Genomic DNA, 25,011 nt, shown 5'->3' on the forward strand with positions numbered 1-25,011 from the left:
TTTGGCTTTTGTGGTATAGAATATCCAGCCCCGCCCCCCCAAAAATACAGTCAGTTAAGAAGGGGAAGAATAGGTTTTGGAATTACTGAATTATAAAAGTTATCTGAGGTGGAGTTGGAAGTTGAGGGACACCATGCTGGAGGACAGAATTTGACTCAGATAAAAGACTGGAAGACACTACAGATTGTAAAAATATGATGACTAAAACTCAGCTATACAATCATGATAAATCTGTGGGGTGATGAAGAGGCCAACCTAGCCAAAACAGAATATGTGATGTGTGGAAATAAACACAATCTACCAAAATGTCAGTGAACAGATGCTAATTATTTATTCAGAGCTTGCTTTGCAAAGGAGTCAGGCTCTGCCACTCATATTTGGAAGATATTCAAATGTGATCAGGGAAGAGAAGAACTTTATAGTATAAATGGGGAGGGGCTTCAGTTATGTCCTAATTAGAGATTATTGATATGTGGAAGTGGTAATGAACCATTAGGAAGTGATATATCATATATGATTGATTTAGAGATGTTCTGCTTTCTTTGGTTGGTTCTGAATTGGCAGTGGGGGTAAATATAAGAAAGTTGGCAGTCATGGACTAAGCCCTGATAATTCTTGACCATACGTATTTCTAGTCTCTCTACTATAAATTATTAAAAAATAAGTTTGGATTAAAATGAAATCCCTTGAGAATCAAAAGAAGGGGAAATTTCTTACCCCTTATAGGTGTCAATTGTTAATTTTCACTCTCACCCCCAACTATTCACAATGTCATTATATAAGCAAAGGAACTTTATTTTTTAGAGTAGCAGAAGAACTGAATGACACTTTAGATTGTCAGAACAAAATGAGCAAAGACTAACATAACTTTATAAGTAATTCAAGCAAAATTCTCTAATAACATTTGCTTAATCTAAAGGTATAAGGAGCTTCTAATCCTCACTATTCTAACTATACTCTCTGATATATAATTAAAAATGAATATTTGCTGTCTTTAAATTTCTTTACTGATCAGCAATTTTATTTTCATCTGAATAGTACTACCATATTATCTGTCTTTCCTATTCTCTCTTTCTAAAAGGTTTGAATCATTGCTGACTAAAGTACAATTGACCAGAATTACAACAGGATTTGTTTTATCTTTGGATGATTTAAAGCCATCTTCTTAATCCTTCAGTTTTTCTGTTGTTATCAGGCTTTTGAATTTTTTTTATTTTTATGTATCCACAAAAGCTAAAAGAAAAGTCCAAAATCTTAAATTAGGCATTTAATAGGGATATAAATGTAAAGCACTGGAGAAAAGTCCTGTTTTTGAATTACCTGAAAATTTCATTCTTCTAAGAAAGCCATGTTTCTTGTTAATGAAGACAATAATTTCTTTCTGTACTCAAAAATAAGCTTTCAAAAGGCAAGTATAAGGTAAGCAATACATAATATCAAGTTATTTTTCTTGATGTATTAGAATTAACCATGTTAAAATCTTAAAATATTTCATTATCCTGATTTGTTCCTTGAAAAATATAAAAACCTAAAAGTAAATGCCTTTAGAAAATTCACAGATATAGTTTGCAAATAAAGATTGCACTTGGTTATTTCTCTTCCTGGCTTTATGTTTGGTAAAAAGAGAATGCTTGTCTTTATATTCCTGTCTGATTTAGAAATAACTGCATTCCATTCAGTGCTGAGGAGGATTACACATGAAGTTAACTAGAAGCAGTGTCAGGGGAAACAACTACAAAAAAAATCAAAACTCAGAAAGGAAAACAAGCATATACAAGGTACAAGCTTAAAAGAAAGTAACTTTTTGCGGTGGTCATTTAAGCAGCAGTTACTGGTGGTAGAAGAGAAAACACTAATCTTGTAGACAAACACAGCAGTTCATGATGTTCCAGAATTGAGCAAAATTCTACTTTACACAGGAAAATTATCAAGGTTACAAATAATCTGGTCAATTAAAGCTAAACTCTAGCTAGTGTTGTACATGTGGGTAAATGCAGAAGTCAGAAACAGAAAGGCCAATATAACCTGCGTGTTTTTTGGTTTCAGTTTTGGTTTTGATTTGTTTTTAAAAAATCAATTTATTGATTTTTTAATCAATTGATCACCTACTGGAAATCAAATGGGAACACAAAATGGCTTATACTACTTAGTGCACTCCAGCCCCAGAGCAGTAAGCTAGGGTTAGTCATGAAGTTCAAGCACAGTGGCAAACTTAAGTACTCAATACAGAGAATAAATTTTTAGGAAGTTTTCATTGTTAGGAATGAGAAATATTAGCTTTAGAAGACTTTCAATGTCTTACCAAGAGCAGGTTCAGGATGTCTTCACTAAATACAGATAATTGTCTGTAAAGAATATAAAAAATAACAAAATTAACTAAATCAGTCTGATTTTTATTATCACTATGCATTGGCAATATCAGTGATACACACTTCTAAGGGGACTAACAAATCATTTTGAATTCTCCCCACCCACCACCTTTGTATGCCCCTTCCGTTCATGGCTGCCTAGACTTCATCTTTGGTCAACACTATATCCCAGGACTATAGGCAGAAATATTTATTTTAAAACACATTGGAATGAGAGGACTAAAGCTCTTTACATGTTTCCTATTTTGTCTTGATTTGCTTTGGATGGAGGACAAATGCAGTTTTCAATGTCCCAAACTATGACAGGTCAAAGAAGAATGACTATGACATTCTTTTAGAGGTTACAATGAAGCCAAAACAAAACAAACATCTACCTTATAAATGTTTTTTTCTTCATCGAGCAATAAACATTTTATGTGCAAAGCAGCTGAGATTTGCAGGATTGTTTGTTACAACAGCTATTGATTTCAATGTTAACTAATACAATCTTCTTGAGTATTGCATATGGAAGCCCTGTGTCCAAAATGGGATAGTTTTTTCCCATTTACTGTGTGTGTGTGTGTGTGTGTGTGTGTGTGTGTGTGTGTGTGAGTAATACATGTTTACTATATGGCCTATGACTTCTTGAATCAAATAGAGAAAGCTTGACACACATTATCAAATTCCATCAACTCAAAACCCAGTCTTTTCCTCCTTATTCTTTAAATTTTTTGTAGGGGTGGATGTGGCAGAGTTTACTCAATTTTCAAGATACAACACAGAATAATGAGTGAGAGTATAGGTTTTGAAAGCGGCCTGCCTTTAGTCAAATTCTGCTGAACTAGCATGCAGGCTTGATTGTCTGTTGCATACAATCAAGTCTCATCCTCTTTCCCTGTGGCTTCTCCTTTCCAATATAAAATTGCAGTCAGTAGAATTACAGGAATGCTTAAATAGAAATACTACATATTTTTCAGCAGTAGAACAATGAGATAAACCAATTATAAATAGTAGTGTCTTCTGAAAGAACTAAACTTTTTTTATTTTGTTCAGGTTCAGTGAGTATTACAAATGAAATCAGTTGAAATGTGATATATAGCAGGGCAACTGTTATAAACATTTCAGCCTTTGCAATTCACAAATAAAATTCATCTAATTTTCATCTCAAAGCTGTTACAAATGCATAGATGAATGAATCAGCTGTTGCCTCGTATTGTAATATTCAATAGTACATTTGCAGTTATATCAAGCAAACTTCCCGGAAAAAAAAAAGATTTTTCTTTAAAGAAAGTACAAATTAGTCTTATTGTTTCTTAATATTTAAATAAATGTGTATATATGTATGCTTTGATATCTCCATTGAAGATTTCAATCAAACTATTTTACACTATTAAAGTACCATTTTATATTAATGAATAAAAGATGTACTGACAATCATCTTAATATTCAGTTATAAATTATCTGAGGAAGCATTTGAAGTCTGGAAAGATCAACATATTTTATATTTTCCATGTTATCCAAAGATTTCTAATTTTAGGAAATAATTTAAGAAAGAACTGAGAAGACTTAAGTTCATATTTTGTGCCAAAAAAAAATAATAGGGCTAACTGTAATTCCTTTCAATCACAGTTTCAATAACCCATTATCATTTATTTTATCATTTCATAATATCAAATCAATTGGTAGCACTTTAGTGTTTTTATGACAGACTCAAATTATAAAAAAATACACCACACTATTTTGAAAATGCAACTCTTTCATCCCTTCAGACAAAATAAACCTGAATAGTATAATACTAATGAAAATATAATAATATTTTGAGCTTAGATTGTATTATCTTTATAACAATATAATTATTAAGTATAATTAAAATGTATAAAGGAAGGGTTCCATACTGGCAAAAGTGCCTAGCTAGGTTTGATAGTCATAATGTAACCCTTCTATGGGTTATAAATTATAAACATTTATTTGAGCTAAAAATTTTTTAATTAAATTAAATAAAGTTGAACTGTTTATGTAAATGTACTGGATTACAAATTCTGGGCTATGAATGTTTAACTATTTAATATGTCTTTTACACTAATTAGCTTTATGTAAATTAGTCTTTATAATTATACTAAAGAAACCTGAATTCTCTTAAAATGCGATTAAAGCATTCAGAAATGGTTTTTAATAGTCCTGAAATCAAAATTTTGTGCAGCACATTTTCTCACTGTAAAAGGCAATAGGAAATAAACTAAAACACTGCTAAATAAAACATTGTGTTCTAATTGATGCCCCATAAACATGGATGTCTGTGTAAAGACATTATTAGAACATAACACTAAAATGTTGCAGTCTCTCTGAAAGAAATATTTTAGTGAAATTTCAACAAATACTAAATTGCAAGCATGAATTAATGATAAGGAATGAGCATAAATAGAGGTGTGATGGAAGTAAGCAAGAAATAACTCAAGCAGATTTAAAGAGTCATCCTTAAAAAAAAAAACCCACAAACTTTAGTACAAATTTTAAAAAAGCTTTAGTAACCAGACATTCATTCAGCCATCATTTATTAAACTGTATATAAGATCTGTCCAGAAAAAAAATCCAACTGTTGTTAATATAACAAACATGGTTTATATGACATTGATGTAATCTTGCAGCCATGGAGAGTGGACTGGAATGCACATGCATGAACAATGATGACCTCACCGTACTGGTCAGTGGGGGTAGTAGATGCCATTGAGTGATCATGTGCACCATATGGCTATCACATTCAAAAGCACTGAGCAAGTAGAGCAACAAATATGCATCAAATTTTACATTAAACTTAAACATTCCTCCATAAAAACTATACAGATGATTAAGAAGGCTGGAGCAATGGACAACTGATGATTGGCAGCTTCATCATGACAATGTGCCCACTTATCTATCACGCCCCCTGCATAGCTGTCTGGTGAACATCAAATCACTCATGTGACTCACCCCACTGCAGCCCAAATTTGGTTTCCTGGGACTTCTGGATTTTCTAAAAACTAAAATCACCTCTGCAAGGGAAGAGATTTTAGAAGATCAATGAGATTTCAGGAAAATACGATGAGGCATCTAATGGCAATTGGAAAATTGTGTGAGATCGCAAGGTGCCTACTTTGAAGGGGGCTGAGGCATCCTTGTCCTATATACAATGTTTCTTGTATCTTCTTCAATAAATGTCTTTAGTCTCATAGTTCATGGCTTGATACTTTCTGGACAGAGCTCATATAGTTTGTTTAGCTATAATTCTAACTAAACAATAGAAATACTGAGTATACCCACTGGAGGAGAGAAACCACCAATAGGTAAAAATCCAAGTACAAGAAGAGAGCCCACACAAACAGAAGAAAGGCCAAACCTAAAGCATCCAGATAAGGAGATCAAAGAGATCTCTTGGCTGGTGTAGCTCAGTGGATTGAGTACGGGCTGTGAACCAAAGGGTCGTCAGTTCAATTCCCAGTCAGGGAACATGCCTGGATTGCAGGCCAGGTCCCCAGTGCAGGCCATGTGAGGGGCAAACACACATTGATGTTTCTCTCCCTGTCTTTCTCCCACCTTTCCCCTCTCTCTACAAATAAATGAAATGAAAAAAAATATTTTAAAAAAGAGAGAGAGATTACACCACTGAATCCCATAGAATTCCCCCTATAAAAGTTCACCCTACAAAGATATCCGCAAAGCAAAACATCAGGAAGTTAAAAACAAACAAAAAGAGTCACCTAAAATGGGGAGACAAAAAAGGAACATGCAATTTAAAGGAATGGAAGACTTCACACTAAAAGAGCTAAATGAAATGGAGGTAAGCAAATTTTCACATATAGAATTCAAAATAATGGTCATAAGGATACTCAAGGAACTCACAGACAACTACAAGGAACTGAGTGAGAACTACAACAGTAGGAAAAGGAAATAGAAACTATAATAAAATCAAGAAGAAATGAACAATAAAATCTCAGAAATAAAAAACACATTGGAAGGAATTACAAGCAGGCTGGATGAAGCAGAGGATCAAATCAGTGAGCTGGAGGATAAGGTAGGAAAAAACACCCAGAAAGAGCAAGAAATGAAAAGAGGCTCAAAAAGGATGAAGAAGGATTAAGAGAAATGCAAGACAATATGAAACATAATAATATCCATATAATAGGGATACCAGAAGGAGAAGAAGAAGAGCAAGGGATAGAAAACCTGTTTGAAAAAGTAATGATGGAAAACTTCCCTAATTTGATGACAGAAAAAGTCACACAAATCCAGGAAACACAGAGAGTCCCAGTGAAGAGGAACCCAAAGAGGCCCACTTCAAGACACATGATAATTAAAATGGCAAAATTCCAAGACAAAGAGAGAATCTTAAAGGCAGCAAGGGAGAAATAGGAAGTAACATACAAGGGAGTCCTGATAAGCTAGCAGCTGACTTCTCAATGGAAATGCTCCAAGCCAGAAGAGAATGGCAAGAAATATTCCAAGTAATGAAAAGCAAAGGCCTGCAAACAAGACTACTTTATCCATCAAGGCTCTCAATTAAAATGGAAGGCAAAATAAGGAGTTTCCCACACTAAATATATATAATATATATATATATTATATATATATATAATATATATATATCTTTAATAAGAGAGGTCTTATTTTTTTAAGAATCTAAACTAAGTATAATCAGACCTTCATATTTTTTCAGTTAACTTAGAAAGAAACTAAGTATTGTCAAATTGCCAAATTTTAGTGTCTCAGCTTTACAAATCAGAAGAGTATTTTTCATTTGTGAAATTAAAGACAAAAAGGAAATTGCTAGTTAGATAAAAATATCTCCCTTTCCACATTATAAATTTTCCTACCTAAAAGGCAACATCAGGTCCTTCAGTACAAGGCTGTGTTTAATAAATTAAATGATTTAATTTTAGCTTTATGAAATATATGCAATGTATAGGATCATTCAACTTAAAAAATGTTGTAATTTTGATAAGTGATGGTGGTGTTTTCACAATTATGTATTTTGTAAGCTTGGCTCTGTCATTGTCACCAAAAAGTCTGAAGATTTAAAAATGTAGTAGAAAACATAATTAGTCCTATTAAATGCAATTCAAATAAATTGCTTATTGATTACTATGTACTAGTGCCTCAAATGGAGATGTGACTTAAACTTATGTTATCTTCATAGCTGCATTTCAAAACAATTATCACAGAGATCACATGGTACATAAATTTAATAGACATTTTGTAAATATAATTTTTATTATCTTTATTTTCTATTTTAATATATTTTATTGATTATGCTATTACAGTTGTCCCATTATTTCCCCCTTTACTCCCTCCACCTTGCACCTCCACTCCCACCCACATTCCTCCCCCTTAGTCCATGTTCATGGATTGCACATATAAGTGCTTTGGCTTCTACATTTCTTATCCTGTTTGTAACCTCCCCCTGTCTATATGTACCTACCATTTATGCTTCTTATTCCCTGTACCTTTTTCCTCTCTCTCCCCCCTCCCTTGGCCCCTCCTTGCTGATAACCCTCCATGTCATCTCCATTTCTATAAATCTGTTCCTGTTCTAGTTGTTTGTTTAGTTTGTTTTTCTTTCTTTATCATGGTTCAGTTATTGATAGTTGTGTTTGTTGTCATTTTACTGTTCATAGTTTTTGATATTTTTCTTAGATAAGTCCCTTCAACATTCCATACAATAAGGGCTTTTAAGATTCTTTCCTTATCTTTAATCTTGGGTAATTTAATTATGATGTGTCTTGGTGTGTTCCCCCTTGAGTCCAATTTCTTTGGGACTCTCTGAGCTTCCTGGACTTCCTGGAAATCTGTTTTCTTCACCAAATTTGGGAAGTTTTCCCTCATTATTTTTTCAAATAAGTTTTCAATTACTTGCTCTTCCTCTTCTCCTTCTGGCACCCCAATGTTTCAGATGTTGGAACATTTAAAGTTGTCCTGGAGGTTTCTAAGCCTGTCCTCATATATTCAAATTTTTGTTTCTTCATTCTGCTCTGGTTAAATGTTTATTTCTTCCTTCTGGTCCAAACCATTGATTTGAGTCCTGGTTTCTTTCCCGTCACTGTTGGTTCCCTGTACATTTTCCTTTATTTCACTTTCCAGAGACTTAATTCTTTTCTCTATTTGCAACCATACTCAACCATTTTTGTGAGCATCCTGATCACCAGTGTTTTGAACTGTGCGTCTGATAGGTTGGCTATCTCTTTGATGCTTAGTTGTATTTTTTTTCTGGAGCTTTGAGATGTTCTTTCATTTGAGCCATATTTTTTTTTGTCTCAGCATACCTATTATGTAGTAAGGGGCATATCCTTAGTATTCACGAGGGTAGGTCCACCCATGTTGCTGCATCATGTCACTGTACATGAGAGAGGGGTCAAAAAGGAAATAATGCCACTTGCTGGGCTCTCAGCCAGCTTTCAGTCACTTCCCCCACTACCCACAAGCAAATTGGACCCTTCTGGTCCTAATTTTGGTGGGTGGTTTTGTGATCATTCTGGGACCCTGTGGGTCTCTGCAATGCACTCTCCTCCAAGGCTGGGAGTTTCTCTCACCTCTGCATCCCCCATAGGTTTTTTTAGTCAGAGGTTTTGAGGCTTTATTTTCCCATGCTGGAGCCCTGAATTTCACATTCTGTCTCACTCTCCTGTTCTTCTTCCTAGTTTATCCATGTGCAAACATGGAACCACTCCATCTGCCAGCTGCTACCTTACCTGATTCAGGAGCCACCGCCTTGCCTGCACAGGTCCTCCAGCTGCTGCCTGCCCACAAGTCCTCTCCACTCCAGCTGCCCTTCACCCTGCCTAATGGTCTGGATAAATGTTTCTTCTTTAACTCCTTAGTTGTCGGACTTCCATACAGTTTGATTTTCTGACAGTTCTGGTTGTTCTTTGTTATTAAATTGGTTGTTGTCCTTCTTTTGGTTGTGGGAGGGGGCACAGTGAATCTATCTATTCCTCTATCATGGCTGGAAGTCCTATAAATATAATTTTAAAAATCATTTAGAGGATGGATTTGACTGGGGACAAAGACAAAAGGTGGAGTCAACCTGAACTAGCAAAATTTTTTAAAACTACATTAAGAGTTGATTGTACTTCTAACTACATACAGTGATTACAAGTTGTAGATACATTTTGGGTAGAAGGTTAGATATGATAAGTTTTGGGTTCATACTTTAGTTTGATACTTATGCAGTAAGTGCTTAGGTATACCTATCTGTAATGAATTCAAGGAAAAAATATTAATGAAAAAATATGCAGACAGTTCTTACAACTATGTATGAGAATTAAATCACACATGTAATTCTGAATCCAGGGAAACAGCAACATTTGAAATAAAAATGAGAACCAATAAATGAAATTATAATATATTCTTGCAGAGTTAAATTTAATATCAACTGTCCTCCAAAGGAGTAACAATTGAGCTATAAAAATTATAAAATGAAAAGTATCTACAGGCATTTTTAAAAAACTAAATGTACACAAATGCCCTGGCTGGCATAGCTCAGTGGATTGAGCTCAGGCTGCAAACCAGGCATTGCAGGTTCGATTCCCAGTCAGGGCACATGCCTAGGTTGCAGGCCATGGCCCCCAGCAACCGCACATTGATGTCTCTCTCTCTCTCTCTCCCTCTCCCCTTCTCCCTCCCTTCCCTCTCTAAAAATAAATAAGTAAAATCTTAAAAAAACAACAAAAAAACAAACTAAATGTACACAAATGACCTTTGTCACAGAGTTTTGTGATTTATGAGAGCACAAAGTAGGCTGCAGTAGGTTGAGAAACTTATGGGAAAAAGAAAGTTGAAACACAAAGTATAAAGGAAAAAAGGTACCATAGGATAAAATGTTCATTACTGGAAAAAGACATAGGAGAGATTAAAGTAGATTTAAATGCTTATGGGGAAGAGCTGTTAGTGAAGAAAATTTGAGAATAGAGTAAAAAAAAATAATGACCAATTCATTCATTTGAGATAGGTGTGAGTTTATCATAAGAGACAGTACATTTACAAGTATTAGTTCTGCATTTCCATTTGTGACAGTATGCAAAGATGGGATGATTAGGTAGACAGAGGATGCAGAGGGATAACATATAAAATATAAGGGACTCTCAGCTGTTGAGTTTAAATATATATAATATATAACATGTATTATATATTATGTATAATGTATATAATATATATGTATAAATAATTTGGTGTCCAGAATGTATCCAGATCCATATGAAAAATACATATATGAAAAATATAGATACTTATTGAAGACAATACAGGATGAAGACAATACAGGATACAAGAAACATTCAAATAGGACAAGGATGCCTCATTCCTCTTCAAAGTAGGCACCTTGGGATCTCACACTGTTTTCCCAATTGCCCTCAGCTGCTTCATTGTATTTTCCTGAATCTCACCAGTAGTCTAAAACCTCTTGCCTTTCAAACATTATTTTAGTTTTTAGAAAAGCCAGAAGTCACAAGGTGCCAAATGTAGGGTGCAGCAGAGTTGAATAACCTGGGTGATTTGATGTTTTGCCAAAATATTCTGCAGGGGACATACTATATGAATGGGTGTGTTGTCATGATATAGCTGCCAATCATTAGTTGTCCATTACTACTTTCCTTCTGAATCATCCAGTTTTCATGAAGCAATGTTCAAGGTTATTGCAAAATTTGATGCAGATTTGTTGTTTTACTTGCTCAGTCATTTTGAATGTGATGGCCACACAGTACACATGCTCACTCAGTGGCTTTACTATCCTCACTGACTAATACAGTGAGGTTGTCATTGTTCATGCATGTGCATTCCAGTGCCCTCTCCTTGGCTTCCAGGTTACACTGATGTCATGCAAACCATTCTCATTATTTTAACAATGGTCAGACATTTTCCAGACAGATCATATGATATATATTTTTCTGTATATATACATATGTTCTGTAGGAAGTAAATGAGATTCTTCATAATTGTGTTGTTTATATGTAGAACTGATTCAAAAGTAGAAGTGGAATAAGGACTAGAAAGATAAGAGGCAATCTGAAATAGTCTGAACTAGTCACTATGAAAAAATTACTAGGTAATATTGAGTACCCAGTGGTACTGGGCAACAGTAATCTGTAGGGCACAAAAAGTGATTGGTCAAAAGACATTTATTGGTCTTGCTCCTGTGCAAAGGGGAGAAGTTACATTGTGACAACTATGTCATATTGGAGGGTTCCAGGTAGATGTGACAAAGTATCATGGAACAAATAAATGGAAGAAAAGTCAGAAGTGACCTGGAAGAACAGAAGAAACACAGGTTTCAAAAAAGCCAAAGAAAAGATGGAATATGAAAAGGAGAGGACAGCTACAAGAATATTAGGTTGCAATTATAAATTGAGGTATTTTAATTTAATATTACAGTTTTAGAGGGGCCCATGATGACAAGAGCTAAGGTGTGGCTACAGGAGTGGATGTTACAGTTCAGATGTAGTTCACTGAAGCTAAAGAGCTTAGAAAAGTAAAATGAGCCATGCTCCAAGATTAAAAATCACCCCTGATTGTGGAAGACCTTAGCATCAAGAAGAGGATTGCCAGTCAGATGTTCTGAACTGGTTTTTAAAATAAGGTAGCATAGGAGCCTGAGTGTGAGAGAGAATAAAGAAAGTAATTGATGACTGAATTTGATAAAGAATCTACTCATTTTTGAGTCCAGAAAAATTTAAAAAGCTTGTTTTACACACAGAAAAATAATTCACTTACTCCTTCATTATCACTGTATTGTGAAATTATTAAATAAAAAATCTTTCCCTTGCCATCTTTGCCTTCTCGTAGTAAGACACAGGTCCACATAGAATAATAATATAATAATAATAGCAAATAAAAAGGATTTACTACATTTCAGGCTTTATCCTAAGGGATATATATATGTGTGTATATATATATATGAATATGATATATCTCCAATTTAATTTCACAATTATCTCATAAAACACATACTACTATTATTCCTGATTTGCAGATAAAAAAATGGAGGTCCAGATAAGTTAATTCATAGACTTTTACATAACTAAAAATATTATATCTCTCATTTAAATAAGTATACAGACTTTATCTAAGATCATTAGTGGATCTTAATTAACCTAATAAGAGAAGAGTCTTTTCTAGACCTCTGCTTCACTAATTAGTAGATTTAGTCTTGCTATCTAGGGTGATCACAGAGGACTATCCTTTTTCTTGCTATGAAATTCCAGTCATTAAGATTTAGCATCAATTTCTCAGTAAACTTTTAGCATGATGAACCCAAAACATAAATGGCAGTGAATTTTGGCTTCCTACTTCTTGCTGGATTTTTTTTATCCACAGAGTTTATTATTCCAAATCTAGCTGAAATTCTCAATGTGGTCATGTTGTGGGCAGGTTGGTTTCTAGGAATCATAATTTCCATGGCCTGGAATCTCTACTGCTTTAATTTTACCAAGGATTCAAAAACCTTGATAGTAAGACACTATGTAACAGGTCACTTGTCTTACGCCTAATAATGTATAGGGCATCATAGACAAAGAGATATTCTTAAATAATATTATCTTTCTTTCCAATATAGTAAACAAACATTTTGAGCAAATGCCCCCTTTTTATAGATTTGTCAGAATTTTTTTGTTAATTTTCTCGTTTTTATGTTGCAGTCACCATTCAATCCATCAAATACCTCAAAATTACCCCATTTGTCTACTGCAAACTGCAAAGCAAACAGGATGGCAATCACATTAAGAGTGACAGGCACTATTTAGAAAAGTAATAGAATATTTTATATACAAAAGAGCAATATCAAAGGGAATAAACGATAAAAGGCAGGTCGCAAAATGGAATTAAAGACATAATGAAATAGATATCTTTTTTCTCTCTTCTGTGAGACACGTCTTTTCACATTAATGTTAAAGGTTATATAAACAATGAAATAGAAAGCAAAACCAAGATATCATCACTTAAGTGCCTCTCAACAAACATCAATGAACTGGGTTATTTTAACATTAAAATACTTTTCAATAAAAACACATTTCATTATAGAGTTTTTATGCTTTGTGATAGTTGTAGTGATTAGAAAAACAAATAAAAATGGTAATCTACATTAACTACATGAGAAAGATAAACTGTCTAGGTCAAATAAGGCATCTACTTGACACATCTCTTTAGTTAGTGATTTTTCCAAAGATAAGCCAAAAAAGCTTTTATCGAACTGTGACTTTTACAGGATTAGTATATTCAGCTGTCAGTCAACAGCTTCTAGAAATGGGCTGACTTGATATATTCCTTGTTCCTTTATCTACCTGAGTATATAGAGTGCTGTAAGCCCTCTCTGGTAGTTAGATAATTTGCAGAAAAATAAAGCACCACCAATAACATAGTTTTCCATAGGAAACCGACTAGTTCCCAAAGGGCCTCTGTCTTTTACTGGATTTTTTTTAAATTTGTGAACATAAATTTATAGTAATGCTTATCAGGATAAATATTCCACCCCTGACCATTGTGGCTCACTTGGTTGAGCATCATCCCTCAAAGTGAAAGTTCACAGGTTTGATTCCTAGTCAGGGCACATGTCCCAGTTGTGAACCCAGTCCCAGTTTGGTGAGTGCAAGAGGCAATCAATCTTTCTTTCTTTCTTTATTTCTCTTTCTCCCTCCTTTCCCCTCCCTCTAAAATTAAATAAGTAAAATCTTTAAAAAACACAAATATTCAATGACACATTATTATTTGAAAGATAAATATAAACTTCTTTAACATCTATATTGGAGAAGTGTTATGTTTTTTAAAAAGAGCCACATATTAACCCAACATGCACAGGAGAGGCTGCTGCCTTACAAATTCAGAGACCTAAAGTAACCACAAAGGATGGTCTTAAATTAAAACTGATTAACTAAAAGCAGTGATGATAGGTAATTATGTCCTGGGCTAGTAGTTTTCCTTAACAAAGGTCAGTCTTTAATTTACCTAAGCTTATCTTTGTCTTCTTGCATCTATGATCGCATAGCCTTGGAAATTCAAGGTAACTTGCAAAACAACCTCTACGCTAGAGCTGAGACTAGAAATCCCTTCATTGTTATTATCATGTTAATTTTCGACTCTTAATTATCCTTTACTGACCTATGTAAAAGAAGTATGTGTCTATCATTTTACCTTTTGTCCAATCCCAGAGGTTTCTCAGCTGTCTATCAGCTGAAGTTGATAGATTAGAGGTTTCTCCCTAATCTATCACCAGTGGATTTCATGTAAACTCGTATGTGTCCTTCTTTGATTGTACTGTATAAAATCAGATGTTACAATGCCATTCTGTGGAGCATTTCTCAATCCATCGAGATTTTGCTTCCCTGCAATTATCATCATTTTGGTTCAAACTCAGCAAACATTCTCTATAGGTTCAAATGTCTCTTACATTGACAATTGTATTGTTTATAAGGAGAAAACTAATGTCACTTTGTAACCATAGAGCACGATGTCCAGCTGCTTGTCTCCATGTATACACATAAGACAAAGATTTGTGGGGAAGAAAATACGTTTTTATTAACAGGGTTCCCAATTGAGGGGTCTGGGAACATTCCTGTTAAAAGCTGACTTCTCTTGCAAAGCACAGAAAATCACATGACAGGGTACTCAAGAGTTGGAAAATTTGTTTGAGTAATAGCTAATAAGATTAGTAATCAATGCTTGTAAAAGCTATTGTTCCAGGAACTGAAGGTATGACCCACTCTGACTTCAGGAGACATAAGCAGTTCCACCTTTGTGCCTCAGGAGGACTGCAAGCAATTCAAGATGGTATCTGAGCCATTGTACTCTAGGGTGAGATGGCCACCACCCAGGACACAGCTAAAGCCCAGGGTGGGAATACTGCAAGTTTTTTTTTAATCCAATTAACTTTCCCTGAATTCCAAACCTCCTTATAAGACAGGCCATTTTAAAATGGAATTTAAGATGGTCTGTTAGGGTATACACCACCGTCTTCTCAGATTGCTAACATCTGAATAAAGTGCCCATAATAATTCAATCCCTATTTATTGGGTTCAGTATGTGACAGGCAGCAGGAACACCTGTGTTTTCTGGTTTCACAGTCACCCCTAGGGGGACTAAAGTCCAAATCCATAACCAGAAGTTCCCCATTATAGCTTATCTACAGCCCAAGGTTGGTACTTGAAGGAACCTCCATCTCCCCAGCTTCAGACTTTCTCTTTTTCTGGTGCCACTGTCACCGTTAGCTCACAGGACCTTCCTCTCTCAGGGTCTGGAGAGCACCACCAGATCATGCCATATGATCATGCAAGGGAAGTTCCATATGTGAGAAACTTTCCAGCTCATGCTTCTGTGTGCTGCTCTCAAGGCAAGAAAGTGGAAGCAGTCCAGAACCCCAGCTTCACTGGGTTGTAAAGTCCTAAGGGATTGCACCTGACGAGGCACCCATCCCAGAGTGATACCCTACCTCTAAGAGCTGGCTACTGACCATGCGGGGCCTAAGCCTACAGTGGTTCCAGCACCTGCTGCTCCCACCAGAGTGACACAAAACTAAGAGAGATTTCTGCCTGCCTACAGTTTAAAAGTCCTCTCCCAGAATCCATGGTGCTCCAGAAGCCAGTGGCAGTGTCCATCCTTTTAACCAATAAGGAATGTCAGCCATCTTTGTCTTTACCCCTCTTCTGGCTGCCAAGTTGCTTATGGAGGCAAAGTCTTGAACCATGCATACTCTGAACAAGCTCCCTTCTGCTGAGTCATAGGCTGCTTGTCTACCTGGGGCAATTTCCCTCCTCTGGTGGCTGATCCCTTTGCAGGGAATATAAGCTACTTACAATCCTTGATTCTGCCTTGGTGTTTTCTTCCTGCCCCTTGTCTTCTCCAGCAGTTTGGCCTGACCATTCTGTTACAATTTGACCATTCTAGAAAATCATAAAAATATCTTTTCTGCAGTACAGAGGTTTAGGGAAAAAGTTTAGGGCAATTAATGTTCTAAACATCAATGATAATATGGTTTCCAATATCTAAAGTTATTAGATATTTGAAAGTTTATGTTTTGGCATCTTTTAATTCATATATAAATGTGAAGACAGAAAAACAGAAAGATCCAGTAATGACTCTTTGTACTGTATTCACCCCAAAATACAAGTGTTATTTTTTAAGAAATAGCAATTCAAATATATGCTACTTTTAAGGATTAAATAGCAAATGGAAATAGCTGATGGCCTAAGGCAGAGTTGGACAGTTAACTTCAGATGGTCATTAATTCCTGGGAAATGTTTTGTGCTTCTTATGGTCTCTAAATAATGAAATGAGAAATAATTCAGTTATATGAGTTATTTTTATTGCAAAGTTGATAGTTATAATAGCAACTGTCAATTTATATGAAGATTTGCCCATGTTAACTCAAGTAAATTAATTATCTAACCTTTCTCATGCCACTCAGTTGTATAGTAAACAAAAAAAATCAACAACCACCTAAAGTCCTGCCTATTTATGGGATATAAAAATAATAAAGTACTTAGGTTTAGTGAACACTCATAAGCTGTGATTATATTAAATCTTTGACAACTCTTAGTTATGCAACCTTGGGCAAATTACTCTTTGAATTTTATTCCTCAACCATATAATGGGGTAAATACCACAGATAATATAGAAATGTTGTACAGATTACCTAGGCCTACATACATAAAGTCTTTAGTATAGAACATGGTACATATTGATACTTAGGATTCAATAAATGTTGTCTCAGTTTCTTTAGTTCCATAATCACGCTTAATTGTGTACCTAAATGTAATGAGGAAAATGATAGCAAATGTGCTAACTATCCTCAAAGAGGATACATGAAACATACATGAAAATAAGTCCCAAGGAAAATAGTCTCTCCAGATGTTCTAAAAATTAAAAGCATTTATTAGCCAATATAGTTTACCAATTAAACTAGGTAAATAGATAAATAATATCTCTCCATAAACATGTGTATATAAACATATAGATAGAAATAATCTCCCGTCTGGTATATTTATAAAGTATAGTAGTGTACTAAAATTTTTAAGAGATTCTATAATAAAAAAAGATTATTTAATTTTTAGAGTTGTTCTGTTTTTATACCATGAAACACTAACATTTTTAAAGATTTTATTTACTTACTTTTATAGAAAGGGGACAGGAGGGAGAAAGAAGGAAATAAGCATCAATGTGCTAGAGTAACTGGGGACCTGGATCGAAACCCAGGCATGTACCTTGACCAGGAATTAAACTAATGACCTTTCATTTTGGGGGATGATACACAACCCACTGAGCCACAGCAGTCAGAGTTTTATCGACATCTTTTAAGAAAGCTTTTAAGGAACAGACATTAAGAAGTACAGGCTTAGTCTTTTCTGAAATTAGCTGATCACATATGTTATATTAATTTTAAAAATCTGAAATTTATAAAGGATATGAAGCCTGCATGTGTATACTATCACATTAATTAAAACTAGCATGTGAAATAATCATTTAGGATTGAATTGTAGCAGCAACAGGAAAAAGTCTTAAGTGCTGCAGAAGACCTAATAAAGGAGACCCACTGGATCTGGGTCTTGAAGTCCACACAGAATTTGAAAAGTTGTCAGGCATCATTACTTGAGATAACAGAAAGGTACAAGTGCAAGTCAGGATGATTTAGTGAAATGTCTAAAAGGATTATGTTAGTAGCAGAATCTGCTAGACACCACTTGTATCTGGCTTCTATGGTAACTTTGCAACTTTCTCTCTGACAGGGGTGTCCAAACCATGGCCCAAAATGAAATTGTAAATTTACTTAAAACATTATGAATTTTTTGTGTGTGATTACATGTTACAATGTATTTAATGTGTGGCCCAAGACAACTTTTCTTCTTCCAGTTTGATCCAGAGACCCCAAAGGTTTGGACATCCCTGCAAAAACATCTCAGCTATGCTCTAACTCAAGTCCCACTGGGCAAAATCAAACTTGTTTTGACATTTGGATGAATACTGTATCTTTACGTATCTAATTTCTATTCAAAAGAAATGGATGACTTGGAGGAAGAATTTTTACAGTTTTGACTGAGAATACTACCTTTTATTGAGAATGCTACCCACACAATAGGACTGCTAACTTTGTAAAACTCATTCTTTAAACCTCCTGTTGACATGGCAGGGGGTTTTGAACATGGCAATCTTCCCTAGTGACTCTTCCATTTTCATACTTCTCAAACTTCCCCTACCTCTCTCCCCCTACCTCTCTCCCCCTACATGTACACATTGTCACTTGATAGACAATTTTAGGGCCCATCCATGTGTATTTTATAAAGGATATGGAAAGAAATTTTCTTCAATATTCACGAAGTGACACTATTTAGTATTTGTCTTATGAAATGTACAGGATGAAGTCATAGCTTTAGCAAAGATATCATGGGAAAGTCATCATGAAAATTTGCTGCAGAAATTTCTGTAAGCTATTTGGAAGACTATGAATAAGAATAGCCAAGTAACAGAGATACCTCACATGGACTGAAATTCAGTTCACCATTACAATACCATCTTTTAGCTTTGGCATGGTATCTAGGCTCAAGCAAGACAACCCTCAGAGATAGTCCTAGCAAAGAATGGATAACATAGAATTAGATATTGAAAAGTGGTAGACAACCTATTTTTTTAACTCAACCAAGGCATTTAATTAAAAAGATGTTTTAATACTGATCCACTGTGATTCTAGCACACTTTCATTTACTTTTGATGGTAAGTCCATCTTCTTGGCCCCCATAATAATTAATATCATCCCTTGGGCATCCTCTGTTACACTGTATATATATTTCCAAGATTCCATGATCTCATAGAAATATCCTGTGAACTAAATTGATCTTTTTATAAGGCTATACTTTCGTAAAACATACATCCAGACTCTAAGGAGAATGGCTTTTACTAAGGATGAAGACTGTAACTTTCCACTTGGAGAAAAGTGAACTTTATATATATCATACCTTATCATGTGTGGTCCTCTGTGCCCACACCCAGTAGAGTCTTTAATTAAAATAATCCAATAGATAGCCTTTTACGTTAATAAACTTCCTGCAATGCTCCATTTTGGAACAAAACTATGAAACTGAATGTAGGACTTCCAGGATATCAATGACCCTGTGATAAGATACATAAGAACTCTTGGCATTTAACATCTCTATCCAAGCCCTTGCACTAAAAGAGTTGACTGAACCTTAAGACGACTTCTAGCACCATATAGCCATGTCGCCGAGGTGACGAAATCCCCTTTGAGTTCCAGACCAGAAAAGCTCAGGGCGGTCAGAAGAATCTACTGTTTGTTCTAGCCAATAACTTACAATAGGCTTGTCTCTACTCTTTCTTAGAGCATTTACTGAAAATGACTCACAGTTGTGAATCCTTCCTATGCCCCCTTGAGATACATTTGTATCAACAACTCAGGAGTGTTTATCTCAAGGACCTGAAGGCCATTTCTTGAAATATGATCATCAGGAAAGACAGGGCTTTTTCCCTCAGTCTCTTTGAGCTGATAGAATCCTAACTTATATAATTGCCAGAGATCCCTCTTGGCCTTATGGCACTTTTACACTGATCAACTCTCTATAATTTTTCACTTTTCACTCTACTTAATATCCCCTTCTCAACTCACTCATTCTTCTTTTAAAATGCCCATGTGCCTCTGTGCAAATCACAATGGTAATCATCTCTTTCACTATTGTCAGTGGTTGTGGAATAAAATCTGTTTTAACTGCCTTAATGAATGTCCAGCATAGTTTCTCTTTGACAGGCCTACTACAGTATGGGAAAGTTCATTAACACATATAAAGTCGAACCTGGGACACTTTGGTTCCCAGCCCATGCTCAATCCACTGAGCTACACCAGCCAGGGCTAAAATCTATTCTTGTGCCCAAAATTGTCCATGAAAGTCAGAAGGCCTACAGAAAACACTGACAGCCTTCATATTTACTCCTAAGCTATTTTCTTAATTTTCAAAGTGGATTCTATAGGCCTAAGATCATATATTACCTTAGTGACAGCAAATACCTGCTTCAAAGAAAGAATTTTTGTTTAGCAAAACAGACTTCACCATAGTACTAAAAACTACTGTTGCCTGACTTATTGGACTTAACAGTATAGTCTACTAGACTGGGTCTACTAGATCTCAAAGCTACACTTGTGTATTTTCACAAATAATCCATTTTTCTTCTGAGTACCTAATCCAGTCATTTAGAGAGAATGAATCACCAATTTCTACAGCAGTATGTGTGACTTGGTGAAAAAGTGGGAGTGCCTGTTCACCTGCCATTTAGTTTATCTTAAACAGTTCCATTGGCACATTTACCAAAAACTTGCCTTTTCCCATGACTACTGCTTTAACCTGCTCATGTCAATATCAAGCATTATCTTTCTAATTTATTACTTACTTTCCAAGTTTTACACTAGGATAAACTAAGATCATTCATCAACTGGACAAGGTCAAATTATGTTTAATTGGATGACATTCACAAGTGCTTCAACTGTTACAGGATTTTTTTTTTTACTTTATCAACCACTTTAATCAGTTATTCCTTTAAGAAACTGCATAGCATTAGCATTGGGTCTATTTACTATTATCCATAAAGGTGATATTATAACTGGTGGGAAATATTAATTTATAAAATGAACTAGAAAAAGAAATACTGGCTGCCTCAAAACTCTGTACTTGATCTTGTAATATATATTTTGAAATTATTATCTCATATAATAGAAGAGTAGGAAAAATAGGAATATAATTAATTTAAAAAAGAGTCCTTCACAAAATAGCTACATAGTTTGCCCACCTAATGCCAAAAGGAGTTGACCAAAGGAGATGTTTAATGGGTAATTTGCCATCTGCAAACATTGTATCTTAGTGTTAATTCCTCCCAAATTCTTACAATGTATTTTCTATTTGACTCCTTGATTGCTACATTCAGTCAACTATACTCCTGTTCACAGATACTGCAACCCGCATATATTTCGATCAACAGATTTTATAGTTGACCCTAAACTTATAATGCCTATAAATTTTCCATGTCCTGTTCAGGCTCCAGATTCCACAAAGTTTATTCTTGTTACTGTTTTATCATTTATTTTGAAAATTTAGACTCTAGTTTTCTCTCTGTTTTCTCTTTTGACAAAAGCACTTGTGCTTGAAACCATGGCTTAGTTAGAAAATAAGGATTTGCAGACATTTACAACTATGGGAAAACATGACAATTGGTCAAAGTATTTGTGGCCAATTATATTCTTTAGTAATATGAGATTGAAATTTATTCAAGGTAAGAAGAGTGTTTGATTGGTATAGTATATAGGCTTGGACTCATAATTTGTGGAAGGGAAGATAAAATTTAAAATAATCCTGATAAGGCATTTTCAGCATAACTAGGGCAGTTACTAAGTTATTAATGATGGAGATTTTAAATATCTGAAAGTAAAGTGATACTTTGTTGCATTTAATATATAATTATAAAATTTCTTTTGTATTTCTGCTTCATTTAATTGAAATAAAATGTTTATGCTTATGTAATCTGCAAAAAAAAAAAGCTATTGTTTCTTAGCTTTGATTTTACCATTCTATAGTTTGTTTTATGATGTTGGGGCTGAGATTCAGCAAACCACATTTAACCTTTGCCATCTTATTCCTTGTTAGAGTCTGCAAAGAGTATCAAAGGGTGACTGGAAAAATCCCATTTTCCTTCTCTTCTTGTTCCTCTCAAGTGTCACCCAAGCACCCAAGCAGTTTGATCAAGTAGCCATAGCTGATTCCAATAAGCAGTCTTTCCAGCACAGGCCCAGGATCAGTGTGCCCACTTAGAAACATGAGCACTGCCCACTGGTGTCCCTCCTCAGAGTGTGGGAGCCAGGCCTGTGGGGCCCATCCTTTGAACTCAGTAATGTGAGCTTCCGCTGAGCAGTAGTTCTTTCTCAGTTTTGTGTTTTCATCTCCTGAGTCTCCAGTAAACAGTTTATTAAATTCTGTGTTTTAAGAAACTGGTAAGTTTTCCATTTTTTGACCAGACACAACAGATACAATGATCCATAGAAACAAATATGTGCTATTCAATATATATACATAGACACACACAAATATTTTCTGAAAAATATTCACCTTTAGTATGTGCATATACTCTGCTTTCTATTATTTTATTCTGTATTTTTGAAACCACTAGTAACAATATACTAAATTGATTTTACAGCCCACTATTAATTCTTAACCTGAAAATATTAATGTAGCTGAAACAAATTAACACTAATATCTTTGCCTGCATGGTTTAAACCAGATATTTGATTTGTATAATGGAATTTTATGGAAATGTTCTAAATTTAAATATGTTCAGGATATTGAAAATAGATTCAAAGACAGTAAAGAGTAAAATTTCAAAATAAAACTAAAAACTCAAAGTATGCCAAAAATATCTATTGGGGTAATCTGAATTAACAATCTAAATCTTGTAATGGATATACTAGAAAATACTGAGTGCCAAAGGATGATTTACACACACATCCCCACATACAATACAATGACAAAAGAAGGGCACATTCACTTTCCCTGCTTGAGCTGAGACACCCATCTTCTCCTGCTCTCAGACATTAGCACTCCTTGCTCTCTGGCCTTCAGCTTGGATCCCCTGAGTCTCACAGGCTATCAGACTCAAAATGAAATATACCACCACCTTTCCTGCTTCTCCAGCTTGGAGATGGCAGATCATGGCACTTATCTTCAAAACTGTGAGAGGCAATTCCTATAATAAGTTTCTTCATAAATGTCTTTATGTGTCCTATTGGTTCTATTTCCCTAGAGAACCCTAATATACCTACCTAGCCATGTCCTTTATATTCAGTTCAGTTAAAGGCTCACACAGTGAATATGAAACTATGGATACACATTGTAAATTCCCTGAAAATTGTCTAGGTTGCTTGGCTTCCCCACTATGTTGTGAGTACTTCAAGGATGGAGAGGTTATCATACTCCATTATTTATTGATTATTACCATTATCTTAGCCCATTGCCTTGTTCATGATATGTATGCAATAGCTTTACTGCTGAAACAAGCTTTCTGAAGACAAATAACCAACAATTTGTTCTTGCCACTGTTGGTAGCACCATGAGTTCAGAAGACAACTCAAACAGTGAGATAAATTTAATCTGTCTGCCACTCCTAATTGCTTTTCCCTACTTTTTTTTTCTTAAAATACCTTTAACGTTTGGCTCTTAGGAAAATTGGCTTACTACTATAGTCCACCAATTTTCAACTGCAGAGCTACAGGTATTTTTAAAACATGGATTACACACCCTGGCCTGTGTGGCTCAGTTGGTTGGAGTGGCCACAAGTTCTGTTCCCAGTCACAGCACATGCCTAGTATGTAGGTTTGATATTCAGTCAGGGCATGTATAAGAGGCAATGGATTAATGTTTCTCTCATATCAATGTTTTTCTCCCTCTCTTTCTCCTTTTTCCCCCTCAGTAAAATCAATAAGCATGTCTTCAGGTGAGGATTAGGTAAAAAAAAAACTAAATTCATTGCCTGACGATTTGGTCAGGGGCACTTACCTCTTTTCCCTTAGATTGTCAAATAATAAAATGACAGCAGCCAATAAAACACAAGCTGTCCAGTGTGAATGAATCAAAATTATACCTACTTTTCGGCAGATCAGCAAAAATGTGTTTTTTGGTATGACACAGAATTTTGGTAATGAGTTTGAGTGCGAAGGGATGAAGAAGTTGAAAATTGCTGCCTTAATCCTTCTGGCCCTGTCCTTCTGGCCCAGTTTTCCTGTCTCACACATTCAGCATTCTCGCTTACTACGGATGTGCTGTGAACAGCCAGCATCATGATGACATACCATTGACTGACTCCAGCATGCCTCCTGACAGCTCTCTTTACAAATGAAATTTAAATTGAAAGTATTCCAAAAAGTATTCATGACCTGAAGAAGATTTATCAATTCTCTTGGTATATGTAGTAAATAAAATGTTATTATTCTCTTACCACACAAATTCTGACAGATGGTGTTTTGTTATTTTAGGAAAGTAGCAGTCCACTGAGTTTTCAAGCGATTCCTTTAATAGTCCCATTGAAACATTTCCATAAATCTTTTTCTACTCTTTTAAGAGAACACATACAATAAATCCTTCCATAGTATAATACAAAGAAACTGGTATCTCTTAGGGTTAGGAAGAAGAGATTAAGAAAACTGATAAGAACTATGTAAGCCATCAATACTTCATAAATATATATGAAAACAAGGAAATTTAAGTTTTCCAAATAAGTTTCCTGAGGGATATATGTGCATGGAGCTAGCTATTTAAAATTGTTCTTGTCAGTCAAGTGTTTCTGTATTCCCAATGTGATATGCTTCTTGCTTCCTGCATTTTTCAAATGCTAGTTGATAAAACTGTTTATGGTTATCACTACTCTTAATTTCACATGAAAGCCAACTGAGACAGTCAGAGCTAATGTCACCTGAGGAACCAAAAGAATATCTGAAAATATGAACCAAAGAGATGATACTGTTTTATTAATGAATCTCAGGAGAGAGCAATCATGTGTCATTATTAATACATCTCACAAGGATCAGACTCTATGACCTGAAATTAGAGATGATTACCAACAGGGATTACTGTTTAAGGTCATTATAGAATGATAGTGCTCAAGAAAAAGGAAT

The sequence above is a fragment of the Phyllostomus discolor genome, chromosome 4, assembly GCF_004126475.2.
Source record: "Phyllostomus discolor isolate MPI-MPIP mPhyDis1 chromosome 4, mPhyDis1.pri.v3, whole genome shotgun sequence".
Lineage (NCBI taxonomy): Eukaryota > Metazoa > Chordata > Mammalia > Chiroptera > Phyllostomidae > Phyllostomus > Phyllostomus discolor.